This window comes from Montipora capricornis, chromosome 6 (assembly GCF_036669925.1).
Source record: "Montipora capricornis isolate CH-2021 chromosome 6, ASM3666992v2, whole genome shotgun sequence".
Classification (NCBI taxonomy): Eukaryota; Metazoa; Cnidaria; class Anthozoa; order Scleractinia; family Acroporidae; genus Montipora; species Montipora capricornis.
In genome coordinates, this window is record NC_090888.1 from 9,592,289 (window position 1) to 9,609,653 (window position 17,365).

Consider the following 17,365-nt stretch of genomic DNA (forward strand, 5'->3'; position numbering starts at 1 on the left):
GTAGGTGATCTGGTGACGTAATTTGGAGGACTGGGAAGAAAAATTTTAATGCCGTATCCCACAACCGCGTGCGGCCTTAGGTGTCGTTTCGAAACTCCCTGCAGTATTTCAGTATTTCCAATACGCACAGTGTGTGGGTTCTTTAATGTCCCATGCTAACCATGTACATGTAACACTGAAGATGCAGGAGACGAAGTAAATAAACTCATTTTACTTGGCTGAAATAATGATGTGAATTTGAGCTTGCGACATAAAGAGAGTAATTTGTTCGAGGGAATGATACATGTATAGCTTCTTTAACATACAGAAAAAGAAAACTATTTCATTTGATAGTGCTGCTGGTGCAGAACTTTAAAGGAAGTCAGCTGTAGTGTAAGGTCTCTTTTTAATTTGTTTAGCAGTGGAAGCCTTTTTGGAGCCTAGGGTCTCGCATTTTTAGTAGTAGCTTCGAGGGTGGACACTCCGTCTAGATGGGATCTGCTATCCCCTTGCAGGTTGCACTCCACAGCATTATTATTGATTGCCTATGGCTGGCAATTTGCTGTTACCTAGAAATACTCCCTTGTAGAGGCACGGTGGCCTGATGGTTAGTGCGTTGAACTCCAGATCAAGCAGCCCTGGCTGGGGACATTGTGTTGTGTTCTTGGGGAAGACACTTTACGCACATAGTGTCTCACTCCACCCAGGTGTGTCTGAATGGATACTTAATGCTGGCGGTAACCCTGCAATGGACTAGCATCCCATCCAGGGGCAAGTAGAAAAACTCAGTCATTTAATGCCCAACAGGGATAAGCTCTAGATCTGGCCATTTAGATCAATTGGCACGACGTATACTTTACTATAAATTCTCCTAGGCAGAGAGAGGTACTGTTAGGGTTACAAACGTGTCACAATGACTCTGTGCAAGGCTCAAATCCAGACTTCTCAATCGGTTGAATCCGGTGATTGTTAACAAGGCTGTTAACTTTGAAATTAAATTTCGTCCTCTTTTTCATAGCAGAAAATGAGAATCCTGGACCAACACAAAATGATTTAGTAAATGAAACCAAGTACGTATGAATTTCATAAACAGACTAGCAACACTTTTATTTTGACATTATTTAATTATATCGTGCATGTATCTATCATGAGGTGTCTCTTTCGGAATGACTTCCAAGACGTCTGGTGACTAGATGACAAAATATTTATCATATTGATGACAGGGCTGGGCCGTAACTCATCGTAACACCTCTTACAGCTGCGTATGCTTGATTTTCCCTTGATGCTATTGGTGAAATTGCCTGTTGTCGATAGAATTCACCCACAAAGTGATAGGTTTGCTACGGGTCTCGAAAGGCTACGGGTGACTCGATACTTAATGGCAGTCCTGCCGTGGGGTGGTACTCTTTCACTCTTAAAAGAAGGTGCATCCTTTCTGCATAACTTCATGGACAGACTGTTTGAGTTTTGTGTTATTTTATCTTATCGTCACGACGTCTGAATGAATTTACAACCAAATAAGAGCTTAATCTAAATCTTACAACAAGGGATTACCGTATTTTTCTTTGGTCACCCATACTAGTAATAACCCCGCTAAACGGGGAAGTTTGGTAGTTCCCTGGCAAAGGGGAAACAGCTTTCAAAGTTTGAAATTAGAGGTGAAAGTTTTTAACTGAAGATACAGTTTCCGAGATGCAGAAAAATATTATCTTCAAATGTAAGAAATAGCCCAGGGCCCGGTTGTTCGAAAGCCGATTAACTTAATCCAGGATTAGCGCGAACATTTGTTTCATGTTTTCAACTTTTTGGTGAAAGTTTCTTTTGCTTATTTTTGTTTTTTAAGATTGATTTCTTCTCATGTAAAATTTTGTCGAATATCAGCGTTGAACAGCATTTGGGAGTAGAGAAATAAACTCCTTGGTTAATTTTTAATCTGGGATTAGCGTTAATCGGCTTTTGAACAACCCGGGCCCTAAATGTTTACCAACTGATGGTAGAAGAACGTCTAATAGGTAAGATCAAAGCAAAAGGAACAAGGATGGGTAACACAGGGGTAATGTGACATGGATTACGCACAGCTTTCTTGAAAAGTGTACGCAGTTTTTTTTCACAACGCACCGTATGTAAGTGATGTCGCTTTCCTTTGATTACCTCACTGGAAGTTGCTGAGCCTCAAGTCATTTCCAGTGCAAGCTGTACAGTTGGCTGACGCAGTGCAGTACACTAAATACTTAAAAGGCTATCGTTTTTTCGGCTTTTTAGTAGTGTGATCCCAGTACTATCCTTTGATAGGGTTCCTTTAAATTGTATTAGCAAAAAAACGCAGGAGATATACGCCCAGTAGATGAACAAGATTTGTCCTGCTTCGTCAAGCATTCTATGTTTAATTCCGAACATCTCATACAACGGAAAGGGAATATAAACAACATGTTTGCATAATTCTTAGTTTTAAATTTTCTTCTGAGTAGGGTTCAGATTTCGGCCCTTAAGTTCGCTAGATAATCCTGGAGTTTTACTGTAACGTCACGTTTAACTTTTGTTTTGGTTTTCATAGTAAACTTCGGGCCCAGGTAGGACTGAAGCCATTGTTATTAGAAGACAAACCCGACACTACTTCAGCTTTGACAGCAACAAATAACCACAGAAAGGCAGCTGAAACTCTTCCTCCCAGCTCTTGAGTGAGTTGGTTCAAATTTTTTTTAATATAAATCTTCTGTCACATTGAAACGCGCGCGGCACCTCGAAAACCTTTGCCGATCTCTTTCTTTATGTTGGCTTCCCCCCAATGCCTGGCCAATGACGTGCCATTGTTGAGTCTTTGGCTAAGAAGGTTGGAATGTCAAAGGGGAGATACCAGGCGCTTTCTATTCACCCAAAAATTCCAAAACTTTGAAAAGGGGCGAACCTTTTTCGGAAAGGTTCTGGAAAATACGCAAATTATTCTGAGATGAGAACCACTCATCCTAAACTGCCAGTAATTCCGGGATAAAAATCAAATGGAGCAGACATTCTCCTTGAGAAATTATCGGAAATTTGGCTATAGCTCGCAAGATTAGCCTCTTTTCCTGAAATTGCCAGACCATCTCCGAGAGTTCCGAATGGAAAGGTCAAATGGAAAAAGCCCAGGAACGCAACTGAACCATATGTAAAAATGCAAGAGAATTTTGGATTTGATGCTAGCGTTCTTAATCACGATGCATGGGCGATGGTACAGGGGGTGCAAATAATTGAAAATAATTGAATCTTACTAAAACATCTGATACCTCATCTCTCTTTTCACAGAATAGGAATATATTGTCCGCAGTTCTTACTTTGGTTCAAGAGCTGGACCGCACAAGCCTTCTAAGTCTTCGCAAAGAAATTGACTAGCGGCTACAAGATTACGATGAAACAGAAAACGAGTGTCTCGAGAAAAATGCTCCCTTGGAGAACAAAGAGGTACTTGCGGACTAGTGAGCTGTCAGGCAGCTTTGCTTACACGACTGCCTGAAAAAGGGTATTTGTCCTGTTCATGCGCGCAGTCTAGTGTATTTCAAAATGTGTGATTATGTTTGTTTTTTTAGAAAAATTAAGAAAAAAATCAAACGGTAGATGCTTTTATTGTTGTGCAAACTACAACTTGATACACTGATATAAAAGGAAATTTCCCATATATATGATACTACAATAGACTAGCACCAAACTGGTAACATAATCTGGTAGCTGTGTCGTAAAATGCCGGTTATAAACCTGGGCTTATACGCCTTAAAGGGGTTCTGGTTAGGCTTGTACCGGAGGTAACTCATATCCGGAAGGGGGGAGGGGTCTTGTCTTTTTGCCTCCAGAATATGTTTGCGACATGAGCATTGGCCAGTCAATATGGGGGGAGAGGGGTGTGTGAGGAGTATAAACGAAGCAGGTTCTTATAACTGGCATCCTTAATCTTTTAGTTAATGTTATGTAGTAAAATAACATATCAACGTTGATATGTTTATCAATAAGCTACAAAACATGAGTTGTGCTTTCTTGCAAAGCTCTAATCTCTATAGTTACATCTATCTAAAGCAAAACTAAAATGAATACATTTCGTCAACGGTAAAATTAAGCTTGTACTGTAAAGTTGTTAGGCTTATGATTTTGTTTTTAGCCGTTGGTACATTTGAAATGTTTCGTTATTAATAATACTACAAGTTACATTTCATCGGTAAGTTACAATATATGAGTTGTGCTTCTCGAAAAGCTCTATTCTGTGTACTAGATATTATATATTTGAAAAGAAAAGCTCAAATGTATACATTTTCTCCTACACTTACATCAGTTTCATTTAAAGCTACTGGTGCATTTAAAATGCGTAGTAAATGTTGCAACGTTAGGTTATTCTGCACTGAGCCAACTTTTACCCTGTGCAAGTGTTGGCTTAGCATACATTTAGTAATCAGAAAAACAAGCGACAGAACTGTTTCGGCTTCACATAGCTGATCACAAAGCATAATGATAAGGTTAAAAACCCTGTTTAAACCGGTCCCAGGGGCCACTACCTCATTTGGTCTCAACAGGAACGTTGGGTTTAATGTGGTATAGGATTTTAAGGCTTTTCTTTTGATTTCTGAATGTGGCATCAAGTTAGTGACGGTTTGGTTCGGTTTACGGGCGTTTCGACACAAACAGTTTTGATACAAACGAAACTCGATTCGATACAAACTGAAGTCGCTTCGTCGCAGAAAGAGAAACACCAAAAGGAGAAAATCATTTCTGCCTGGAGGTCTTGGAACTTTTCGGACCTTTTTGTTCAAACGGGGATATGTTTACATGGCCTAATGTCTACCACAGGATAACTTTTTTCTTTGTTTTTTTTTTGTTCGTTTCTTTGTTCGTTTTGGAAGAGAAATCCTGCATAGTGTAAGAGCCTAGGGAATTTCCATGTATATTCCATCGACACTTTCTGATTTAGCGCTTATAAACATGACAACAAATGCACCCATTAGTAAGGCAAAAGAAGACAAAAAATGCCAGAGGTCATGCCAATCGAAAAAGCCAAGAATTGCGCATTCTTTGTTGAGATCACGAGAATCTTCAGGTGACGCTGTTTTGTCGGTGGTTGACAGGCCTAGGAATACGCCAAAAGCTCCTGTCAAACAGGCAACAGTTACGAAGATATAAAATCCCCGTAAAAATTCCTACCACGTGCACATACCTGAACACTTGCAATGGCGCAGTAGTTTCCAGATGGCGCAGCAGAGTTTCCAGAGCTTTTGGAAAAGCTTAGCTTTGGCAGAAACAGCCCAAAAACTCTCTACAATACAAGTAAACAGAAACACTTGAGAAAGGTCCATGAGGAGAAAGATCGGTACAAACAGTGCAGGTGGAGAAATGACGCAACCAAAAATGTAGTAGCACGTGTTTTCCTCACACTTTCCTAATGAAAAACCTCCTTTAAGACTGAGCTTATGGAAAGCCCAGAGACCCATTGCGATCCACCAAATGATCAGAGAGATAAAAACACCACTTGCAATCCTATAGCCAGCCCAGATTCGGAGTGATAGAGTGTACCAATATAATTGAAGATAAAAAGTGGCACTATGAAATAAAGGAAAAAATTCAATGCACCCACCGGGAGTTCCTCAACTGGCTCTTTAACTGGGTGTTGTTTTACTACTGATTGTAACTCGATTGGGTGTTGCTCTCCTGGTTGTTTCTCCACTGGGCACTCACTCAATTCCATACCATTATACACCAACAGAACAGTTAAACCGGCAATTACAAACATGAATGCCGAGTCAAACTGAAATGTGTACCTGCTTGGGCACAAATGGTAAAGCAAGGAAAACAATCCCTCAAAAAGGAGTGCCCAGGCAAAGGCATACCCAATGGAATAAGAGTACTTCCTTTTCAGTGCTCAGGCTATTAGTGTCTTCCTTTCTTTGTCGCCTAGAGTATGCTCTGGGACAGCCCCCTCTTGAAGATGCAGAGCAATATTGGGACATACGAAAACATGGTTTGGTAGGGCTTCATTTTGTTTACCTTTACAACCAGAAGAGGTTGATTGACGATTGTCACTATTGTTGCCATTTTCCTGCCCATTACCAGGCTGAGTGGCTTGCTCCCCAGAGGTCACAGCCTTCTTAAGATTTTCACAGAAAAGATGCAGCTCTGTTTCCATGTACCACACGCACACAGTTAAAATCAGCGCGTGGACTATGTAAGTTAAGTTACTTATTATTAAGTTTAGTGGAATATCATGATAATCGCTAACTCTATAGCAAAGGTCGTTGTAATAGCAACCGTCTCTATCACCCTCCTGGATCATCACATACCAGTTTGCAATGACAAATTGCCACGCGCCAATCATAAGCACGAAACCGGCAACCCCTGTAGCATAAGAATTGGTTTTAGGACCCCCCGAAAACCAACATTTGTATGCTACCTTCAACATGGCGAAAATGAATGCCCCAATCATATCCGACAGAGAATTATTACCATTGTCCTGCATAGTGCTAGGCTGATTGTACATGTCTTGGACCCTGTTACTCGTGTTAACTGTAGCAAGTGGTTCTGGAATATTAAATTTAAGAAGATATTCTTTAAAAAGCAGCAATCCAGCTATTGACATTACTATGCCTAACAGCAGAGACACAAAAAACAAAGTACAGATAGGTCCAGTATAACTGTAATCAAATGACTGTGACAGTTTCAAAGTAACATATTTCGACTCAGTGGGTTTTAAACTACCTATAGAGTCTTTTAATGCTATTCCAATGAACCAAGGTGGAGGTAGAGTCGGTTAAAGGAGGCACAGAAACCTTGGACAGGGTAATTCGTCCTTTCTTAGCAAAGGAAAGACGTAGTGATGCCTTCTTGTAATCCACAACTTCTATGTTGTCGTCGACATCTGTACGGATCTGAGACACTTTCAAGTAAGCTGGTGTATTTGACGTGGATGTCACAGTGATGTCAAGTTGTCTATCTGAGATATCTTTTGGAGGGTTGAACGGAAAAACGATCGCTTTGGTGTTCTTGACATCCACTGTCTGTGGTATATCCAACATAATTTCTGAAGGATTTTGACTTACGTCGACTGCAAACGACACGCCACCCGTACCAGCACTGACATGAACCTATCTGTGGGTTTGACTGAGCGGGGAGGACAAATGGTCTGAGAGTTCCAAACAGGTTTAGGCTGAGAAACATACATATGACCAAGTAATGTAGATGACCCTTCAGCTTCATACACAAAAATATTTAAGAAACCTAGAGGAAGAATAAGAAGAATACGGGGTTGATCATTGTGAAGCACTACTCTTACGTAACTAATCGCAACACGTGCCTAGAAATGAAAGCGTTTTGGAAAATAATAGTGTTGTACGTCTGGACAAGAATCTTATTCATTGGTTATTCCTAAGGATAGGTTTCCTATGATTGCTCCGCTGGATCGCTCTTATCTACCTTTGCGATGGCTACCGATCTTTGAAATAGGACTGAAGTCTAACCTCTCAGAGGTCGTTGTCGCCACGAAGGTTATGATCGCTGCAAGGACAGTGGTTTTAAATCGATACGATCGTTGAACTGTTTTTGCAGCGATCGTACCGATCACAAGAAAATTAACGGCCTTAACACTTCCTCAATCTAATCCAAAACGCTCGAAACATTAATCGATGCTTTTCATTTGATCATGCTGGCTGTATGAAGAAATTAATCTATAACAAACAGGAAGCCTTTATTTTGATCCAAAAGTATTCGCTATACCTATGTCGATTAGCTAGCGGTGCTAGAATCAAAAGTGCAAAGTATTGAAATTTTACATGCGAAATATGTTAAAAAGCCACAATATAAATCATCTGGACTGTGCTTCTGGAATTCTATAGCGTTCAATGAGGATTTAAAACAGTTGTGATCCAACCAGCAACATCACTATTAATGGCTATGATTATGTTTCAAAGCCAACTTTAACTAATGCTGGTGGTGTGGGGTTCAATGTTAAAGAAGGAATTTCATTTCATATTCGAGATAATCTCTGTCTTACTACTAAAGAATTTGAATCGCTAGGGATTGAGATTAATCGCTATCCATATAGAAATTTAGTATGTGGTATCTTATATAGGCACCCAGGTGGTAAACCTGAAGATTTTACCAAGTATCTTTATTCAACTTTAGACGCAATTTCAAAAGAAAAAAAGTTATGTTTATTTATGGGTGACTTCAACATTGATCTTTTAAATTTTGAACACTGTCAGATATCAAGTGAAGCTATGATCTTTTGCAATTGTGTAGGGAAGTCTGAAAAATTCAGGACTTCGACGGGGTTTGAACCTGTGACCTCGCGATTCCGGTGCGACGCTCTAACCAACTGAGCTATGAAGCCACTGACGTTGGGAGCTGGTCAATTGCAAAAATTGCGCTCATAACTGCGGAGATCATAGCTTCACTTGATTTCATATCCGCAGTTCATATATGATTCATTTCATATACCATTTCATCATTGATTTATTCCTCACGGGACCATTATAACCCACAAATGAGCAGCTCCCAACGTCAGTGGCTTCATAGCTCAGTTGGTTAGAGCGTCGCACCGGAATCGCGAGGTCACGGGTTCAAACCCCGTTGAAGTCCTGAATTTTTCAGACTTCCCTACGCAATTGCAAAAATTTCGCTCATAACTGCGAAGATCATAGCTTCACTTGATTTCATATCCGCAGTTCATATATGATTCATTTCATATATACCATTTCATCACTGTCAGATATCTGAGGAATTTATTGATACGATAGTCTCTTATGACTTCTTACCACATATCCTTCAGCCGACAAGAATCACCGACCACACAGCAACTTTAATGGATAATATTTTCTTATTTCAGATTATTTACCAATTTTTTTATTTCTTAACACACTATCCTGGAATCTGACAATGTGACCAGATACGCATGTGATTATTCTACTCTTGTGCAGGAAGACCTCTTACTTGATGTTCAAACAATTCAATGGGAAACTATCTTTAATGAGAATGATATCAATCAGATATTTGATTCTTTTTACTCAGTAATTAATACTACAATAGATAAACACGCTTCTTTCAAAAAGTTAAATGAAAAAGAAGCTAAATTTCAGTCCAAACCGTGGATTTCACAGGGTATTCGACAGTCTATTAAAATAAAAAATAAGTTAGTTAAAGGTTACATAAGAAATAAGTCTCAAGTTAATCACTCTAGATATAAAATCTACAGGAATAAATTAAAACACATTCTAACTGTTAGTAAAAGACTCTATTATAATGAATACTTCTCATACCATGTCAATAATGTAAAAGCTACATGGAAGGGTATCAAGCAATTAATTAGCATTAAGGGTGGTAAGCTGTCTTTTCCAAGTAGATTAATAGTTAGTGATAACACCCTAACTGATGCCAAACGTATTGCTAATGCTTTTAATGAGTATTTGGGTTATCCATTATCTTATGTATTTAATTGTTTTTTCTCGTTGGGCTCGGTTCCTGATAAACTAAAAGTTGGTAGAATTATCCCTTTATACAGGAGTGGTAGTCAGACTCTTGTATCAAATTACCGGCCTATTACTTTGTTATCTGTTTTCCATAAAATAATGGAAAAATTGATGTACAAGAGATTAATTAACTTTCTTGATAATCATAATATACTAAATGAGAATCAGTTTGGTTTTCGTAATAGGCACTCCACTACCCAGGACTAAAGTAAAGCCTTCGATACAGTAGATCATAGTATTCTTTTAGCTAAACTTGAACATTATGGAATTCGTGGCATAGCAAATGATTGGTTCCAATCATATTTAAAAAAAAGGCAGCAATTTGTCTCTATAAATAATTCAGACTCAAACACATTGCATATACCTTGTGGGGTACCGCAAGGTTCTGTAGTTGGTCCTGTATTGTTTCTAATCTACATCAATAATTTCATAAATTCTTCATCCGTTTTTTATTTTCATTTGTTTGCAGATGACTCTAATCTCTTTTACTCTCACAGAGATTTACAATATTTTGAGGAAACTGTCAATCGGTAACTCTTTGAAATTAATGCATGGCTTTGTGCAAACAAACTCTCTCTCAATATTTATTAAACTCATTTTGTAATATTTCATCCTTACCAAAAAAAAAAATATTCTATGAAAATTGAAATAAATGGTGAAACAATAAACCAGTCTAAAAGTGTTAAGTACCTAGGAATTCTCATAGACTGCCATCTTAATTTGAAAGATCATATCCAACAAATTTCCAAAAAAATATCAAGAGGTATTAGTGTCCTTTGTAAAATTAGGCATTATGTTGATGTCAAAATTTTAGTTCAATTATTTCATGCTATTATTTTTCCTTTTTCTTTCATATTTGTTTGCTTATTTAGTTGTTACTGTATACATATGTAAGAAGTAATTTTCTATTTGTTCTGTAATCTTCTCTCTTAATAAGGTGTGTAAAAGTAACTAATTCAGTTAAATACACGGCAATGCCCTTTTCTTGACTATGTACATATTTTCAATTAATAAATGGTGGTCTCCCAACTAGTTTAGCTTTTTACTTATTTTGGGAGACCAAAAATACTGTTTGTATTTTTAATTTACATATTTGTTATATAGCTATCTAGTTTACAGTACAAATAAATAATTTTGTTTTTGTTGTTGTTGCTCAAGTGAGTTAAAGCTTGACCAACCTAATTATTATGCATATTTTTATTTGACGGGAAAGCATTTGTCCAGGGCCTATGAAACTTGGCACGCAGTTAGTTATCGGTATTGTTATAACTTTTCCAATATGTTTCGTATCCCATTCTTCTCACGTGACTCAAAATTGACTTATAACAGTTATATTTTGTACTCAGTTAAATGGGGAATATTCAGCTACATTATATCGATCTTGTTTCGTAATTATTCCATGACCCCTTCTAAAAGCTTTGTCATGCCCCCTTTGATTATGTCCACATGTTAAGAGCAATGAACAAAAGAGGAAAATGGCTCACGTGACATGATAAACATACTAATATCTTGAAAGGCAAATACGGAGTACCACATAAAAAGGCGGCATTCGGTAAGCATAGTTGTACTAAACGTGTTAATGCCAAATTATTTCAAAATTTTGAAGTATAAATGTTCCCCTTTTTTGAGCAAAGGATATAAATGTTATAAGTTGTTTTAGGGTCACGTGACCAAAATGTGATGCAAAATATTTTGGCAAATTAATAACAACACCGATAACAAACGTTCTGCAAAGTTTCATAGACATTGAACAAATGCTTTCCTTCAAATAAAAATATGCATAATAATTAGGTTGGTCAAGCCTTGATACACTTGAGCGTTCATTTAGACTAAGGCACGTTTTGAAGCTAAAGGGCATTGTTTGTCAATCTTGTTGCCTTTGCCGTTGTGGTTTGCTAAAACTCCCTAAAAATATCATTTGGTGACTGTGCTAAACACTACCGTAGCAGTCCGTTTGTCGGGATGCAATCAGATGGGCTGAGCATTCTACGAAATCTTTGCCGAAAGTGTGTTTTTATTCACAGCCGTAGTTGCTCGCTGATCTGAATCGACGGTATAAATCAGACAGTACGATTGTTCACTTTCACCAGAAATTTATTCTGAACTAATAGGTACATACATAATATGACGACATACCATGAGAGTTCCCATTTCTTTTAGCCTTTACGTGCAAACAGCTCTCTGGTGTGTCCATTTTCAAAACACAGGAGCACTGCAGATTCCTGTCGTAAGGAAGCCTACCAGTAAGTTTGATCACTCCTGGGGACGCTGTTTGGTTTTTCAAAACGGTCATGCCTGAAGAACAGACTGCCTGAAGCTCACCGCGAGCTACAGAAGAGCATGAGAATGAAATTAAGCACAGAACGAGAAAGAACATTTTGAACAGTGAATCTAGCTTAAGTGGAAAACTAGATGCAAACCGTTTCTCAGAATACTGACAACGCCCTAATCGTAAATGTTTGTGTTGCTGCTAAGTAGACAGAATGTGATACGCTCTGTACTGTTATTTCTATCCCTCAAACTGACATTTCCCTTTTTATTCAACTTACACGACGTACAATTTAGTTCAGACCTCAAATCTACTTCAAGGAAACAAACATTTCAATGTGCAGAGATTCAGATTAACTAACATTCAGATTAGGCGAGCCAAAGAGTTGAACGCGGATCGACAGCTTCTCCTTGCATATTCCAATATCCACTAGAGGTCACTAGACTAACAAGAAAAGTTCCCGGAAAATCGAATTTTTTGGAGTATTGACATAGTAGTGCCCAGCAAAACAAGTAAAAGCTAACCGTCTTCAAAGTGGTTTTTAGACCTAAATACTGTAGATCAGCGCGGCTATGCTTAGAAACGTCTTTTCTTGTCGAATTAATTAACTCTTTCATTGCTGTTGTCGAGTATACTCGACATAGGATTACGTGACTCCCACTGCGGATGTCGAGAATACTCGCAGGGTCGTAACGTGGTATATTTTTTCATAACTGATCCCATCTTTTTACCCAAAAGTTTGAACCCTGATCCCAAAAATGATGAGAATTTTGATCCCTGAACCCGCAAAAATATGATCCCTGTTCCCTGATTCCATGAAAAATATTGCTGATGCTGAAAAATAAGTCTCAAATCTCTTTCGAAAGGGATGGTGAAACATGAGCCGATGCCATGTGTGATTTACTTCGGACTAGCACAATTCAGTGTTCTGCTAAAAGAAATCCGCACCATTTGTATTGAAAGAACTCTCAAAACTTAAGGTATGAGAACATTTATGTGAAACTAAGTAGTTCAAGGCGTAGTTACCTGTTTCCTTCCTTTGGAATGGCCTTTTGCGTAATGAAATTGCTTGTCACTTGCGTACATAAACTTGCGTAGTACACGTTTACTGCGTTTCATTATTGAGATAAATCGAAATGTATATAAGCCGTGCATTTACCTAAATAAAAATTATCTTTAAAGCTGTTTAACACAAGAGAGTTGTTTCTTGTTTCCAAATAAGTTCTTTTCGAGCGACAGTAATCGGCAAAGCGCTTTCCAGTCTGTTTTTGTTTTGTTGTGGGATTTTAAAATGGCATCACTTTACGGCCCTTGCTCTGTTTTTGAAAGCGATGAAGTTCTCGCTTTAGTTATGAGAGACTCTGACTCGGATTTGAGCGAAATGGATTCTTTGGGTGAAGGTGATGAGGAGATGTCAGAGGGCAGTGATGATGCCACTGATATAGAGGAAGATGGTGGTGAATGTGAAGTAAGAGCACCTACACGTGGTCACAGGCAAGGCAGGCAGCTTGTCTGGGAAGATGTGACCGTTTTTGATGACTTGGAGCAGACTTGGATTTCTCCATTTCAGTAGCATCGACGCATTCTGCTTGACACCACAAACTGTCAGCCCCAACATTATTTCAAGCTTTTTTTCCCTGATGAACTTTTCCAGTTAATTGCCGAGCAAATCAGCTTATTTGCTGATTAATTTTTTTATGCACATTCTAGATTCCCAAAGTGGACCGACACAGATCCACTTGAAATTCATGCATGTGTGGCTTTACAAATTGCGATGGGACTGAACTTTAAGCCATTAGTAAATGATTACTGGCGAAAATTCTGGTTAACAGAAACAAAGTTTGGAAATGTTATGTCCAGGGACCGTTATCTCCTTTTGCAATCTTTCTTGCATTTCTCTAACAATGAAACGCGTGTCCAACGTGGTGAGGAGGGCTACAGCCAATGCTACACATTGTTAATCCACTGTATGAAACTGTTTACAGACGAGGAGAAAACTTATGCGTCGATGAAAGCATGGTGAAATTCAAGGGGCGAATTTTTTTCAGACATTGCTTACCTGCAAAACCAACAAAATGGGGCGTAAAGGTGTTTGTTCTCTGCGAGTCTCAAACCGGCTATGGACTTAAATTTCAAGTCTATACAGGGAAAACAAGTTTTCAAAGAGAAAAGAATGTCCCTCTTTCTGAGCAGGTAGATCTTAGTTTGCTGAGTGGCTATGAAAACAAAGGACATGTTGTATACATGGACAATTTTTACAGTAGCCCAAATCTCTTCCTGGATTTGAAGGAAGTATAGGTGCTTGTGGCACAGTGATTGTGACTCGAAAGGAAATTACATTGGGCTTGAGACCAATAAATCTTCCCTTGCAAAAAGGTGACCCGCCCAAGTTCATGCACTCCGGGGACCTGGTGGCTTCCCGTACGAACAACACAGCGCTGCTGCAGCGCTTCACAAGTTCTCTTTTTTGGTTGCACAGCGCTCAAGCGTCGCTAAAGCAGAGCTTACGAGTCGCTTACGGAACCATTGGCAAAGAACACACACTGCAAAAGCGCTGCAATTTTTTGTCACGTTTAAGCAGCGCTAGAGCAGCGCTGGAAGCAACTTCTTAAAAGCTGCAAGAGTTAACTGCGTGAGCCTAAAGCCTTTCGCGACCCTTGAAGGTTGCAACATCGCCGCGCAACACTGCAGATAAACTCAAGCGATGGAAACATAAAAACCCGCGCATCTGGGTTTAATTTCGGCGTTGAAGATTTCTAAGGCAAAAGTCCATCACAGAGCTATACTAGGACATCTTGTGAAACAATTTTTTTATTACCTTTCATGGCCACCAAATCACGAACAATTGCTTGGGCAAAGCTGTACTCTCAGGTGGACTTCGCATAGTTGATCGCCGATCGTGACATTGTGATCCAATGGAAGACCATGGAAGGCGCAAATATATCGCATATTCATTTCATACGAACATATAGCTTCAGGAAACTTTAGAAGCTATTATTAATACAGTCTAATCCGCTGCCAGACCTGCCGACCTTGGCTTGTGTTGAGAATGCCCGATGCTACTAAATCAGCGGCGAAATCCAGAAGTCTGTGGAATCGAGGGTCTACTTTTAGCCGCGGGTGGGTACGGCTACACATAGGCTGGCTGGATTGATTCAGGATAGATCGTTCTTGAATAATTATGTTTTCAAAATGGCTGCACATGACAACATATAAAAGTTGGCAATGGCTGAAACAGTGACACTATTCTTGGCAGGCGAACATTCCCTAAAAATGACTGGTATGATTTTCACGAAGTTTCAATTATCGCTTTGTAGTGATTGAAATTTGTCTCTCTTTTGCATCCGGTACCCCTATGAAATTTCATACGTGCTGCTCTGCCATTGGCCTCAAATGACTGAAATCTATACCTTAGAATTCGCTTTGACTGGCAAGCGAGGCAGCTTCAGTTAGCGCGCTCAAATTTGAATGCATGATTCAGAAGTAAGCTTCGTAAGATCCGCCAATACGTTGAGCTAAGTTTTCCCTTAAATTTGCTGAAAATGGAAATGGAACGTATTGCAAGCGATGTACCGCCAAACGATGGTAACTTTCCTTCTGAAAACGCCGAAACTATTCCAAAGCAAAGCATAAAATATGCGATTGTCTATGGGATCGAAACGCAGGAGTTAAATGTAATGCCTCTCCAACGTCCCGAAAGACAAGCGATAAGAAGGGCAGACAGCAACGCTAAAAGCTGAAGGAAGAGAGTGGCTGACAAAAATAGTCAAGATATATGAAGATTGGATGTAAGCATAAATATTTACATGAGGTATATGGTTCTCAGAGTTATCATGAAAGGCGGAAACAGTAATAAGCCTATGTTACACTAGGCAATTTTCATGCAACTTGTCTCGCAGTTTTGTTGCGACACGATTTACGGGGATGGTGCACAGCTTTCTTGAAAAGTGTACGCAGTTTTTGTTCTCAACGCACCGTATGTAAGTGATGTCGCTTTCCTATGATTACCTCACTGGAAGTTGCTGAGCCTCAAGTCATTTCCAGTGCAAGCTGTACAGTTGGCTGACGCAGTGCAGTACACTAAATTCTTAAAAGGCTACCGTTTTTTCGGCCTTTTAGTAGTGTGATCCCAGTACGATCCTTTGATAGGGTTCCTTTAAATTGTATTAGCAAAAAAACGCAGGAGATATACGCCCAGTTAGATGAACAAGATTTGTTCTGCTTCGTCAAGCATTCTATGTTTAATTCCAAACATCTCATGCAACAGAAAGGAAATATGAACAACATGTTTGCATAATTCTTAGTTTTAAATTTTCTTCTGAGTAGGGTGCTATTATTCAGATTTCGGCCCTTAAGTTCGCTAAATAATCCTGGAGTTTTACTGTAACGTCACGTTTAACTTTTGTTTTGGTTTTCATAGTAAACTTCGGGCCCAGTTGGGACTGAAGCCATTGTTATTAGAAGATAAACCCGACACTACTACAGCTATGACAGCAGCAAATATCCACAAAAAGGCAGCTGAAACCGTTCCTCCCAGCTCTTGAGTGAGTTGGTTCTATTTTTTTTTTTGCTTGTATTTTTCAGTATGAATCTTTTGTCACATTTAAACGCGCGGTACCTCGAAGACCTTTGCCGATCTCTGTCTTTATGTTGGCTTCCCCCCAATGCCTGGCCAATGACGTGCCATTGTTGAGTCTTTGATTGGCTGAGAAGGTTGGAATATCAAAAGGGAGATAACAGGCGCTTTCTATTCACCCAAAACTTCCAAAACTTTGAAACTTCTTCGGAAAGGTTCTGGAAAATACGAAAATTGTTCCAACATGAGAACCACTCATCCTAAACTGACAGTAATTCCAGGATGAAAGTCAAATGGAGGAGAAATTCTCGTTGAGAAATTTTCGGAAATTTGGGTATAGCTCGCAAGATTAGCCTCTTTTCCGGAAATTGCCAGACCATCTCCGAGAGTTCCGACGAGTTTCGAATGGAAAACGTCTAGGAACGCAACTGAATCATGCATAAAGATGCAAAAGAATTTTGGATTTGATGCTAACGTTCTTAATAACGATGCAGGGGCGATGGTGCAGGGGGTGCAAATAACTGATACTAAAACATCTGATACCTCATCTCTCTTTTCACAGAATAGGAATATATTGTCCGCAGTTCTTACTTTGGTTCAAGAGCTGGACCGCACAAGCCTTCTAAGTCTTCGCAAAGAAATTGACTAGCGGCTACAAGATTACGATGAAACAGAAAACGAGTGTCTCGAGGAAAATGCTCCCTTGGAGAACAAAGAAGTACTAGCGGACTAGTGAGCTGTCAGGCAGCTTTGCTTACACGACTGACTGAAAAACTTCAAAGCTAACCTAAAGAAAAAGAGCAGACTGTTTCCAATTAAGACGTCTTTTTGTTAAAGGTATTTGTCGTGTTTATGCGCGCAGTCTAGTGTATTTCAAAATTTGTGATTATGTTTGTTTTTTAGAAAAATTTAAACAAAATCAAACGGTAGATGCTTTTATTGTTGTACAAACTACAACTTGTTAAGCTGATATAAATGGAAATTTCCCATATATATGATACTACAATAAATTAGCACCAAACTGGTAACATAATCTGGTTGCTGTGTCGTAAAATGCCGGTTATAAAC

At 39.1% G+C, this 17,365-nt stretch overlaps 2 pseudogenes; one reads left to right on the top strand and one right to left on the bottom strand.

Moving 5' to 3' along the window:
• Nucleotides 1–3,432, top strand: part of LOC138053194 (uncharacterized) — a 9,039-nt pseudogene extending 5,607 nt beyond the window's left edge.
• A 1,433-nt stretch (nt 3,433–4,865) lies between these two features.
• Nucleotides 4,866–11,872, bottom strand: LOC138053195 (uncharacterized; annotated as a pseudogene).
• Nucleotides 11,873–17,365: the final 5,493 nt, after the last annotated feature.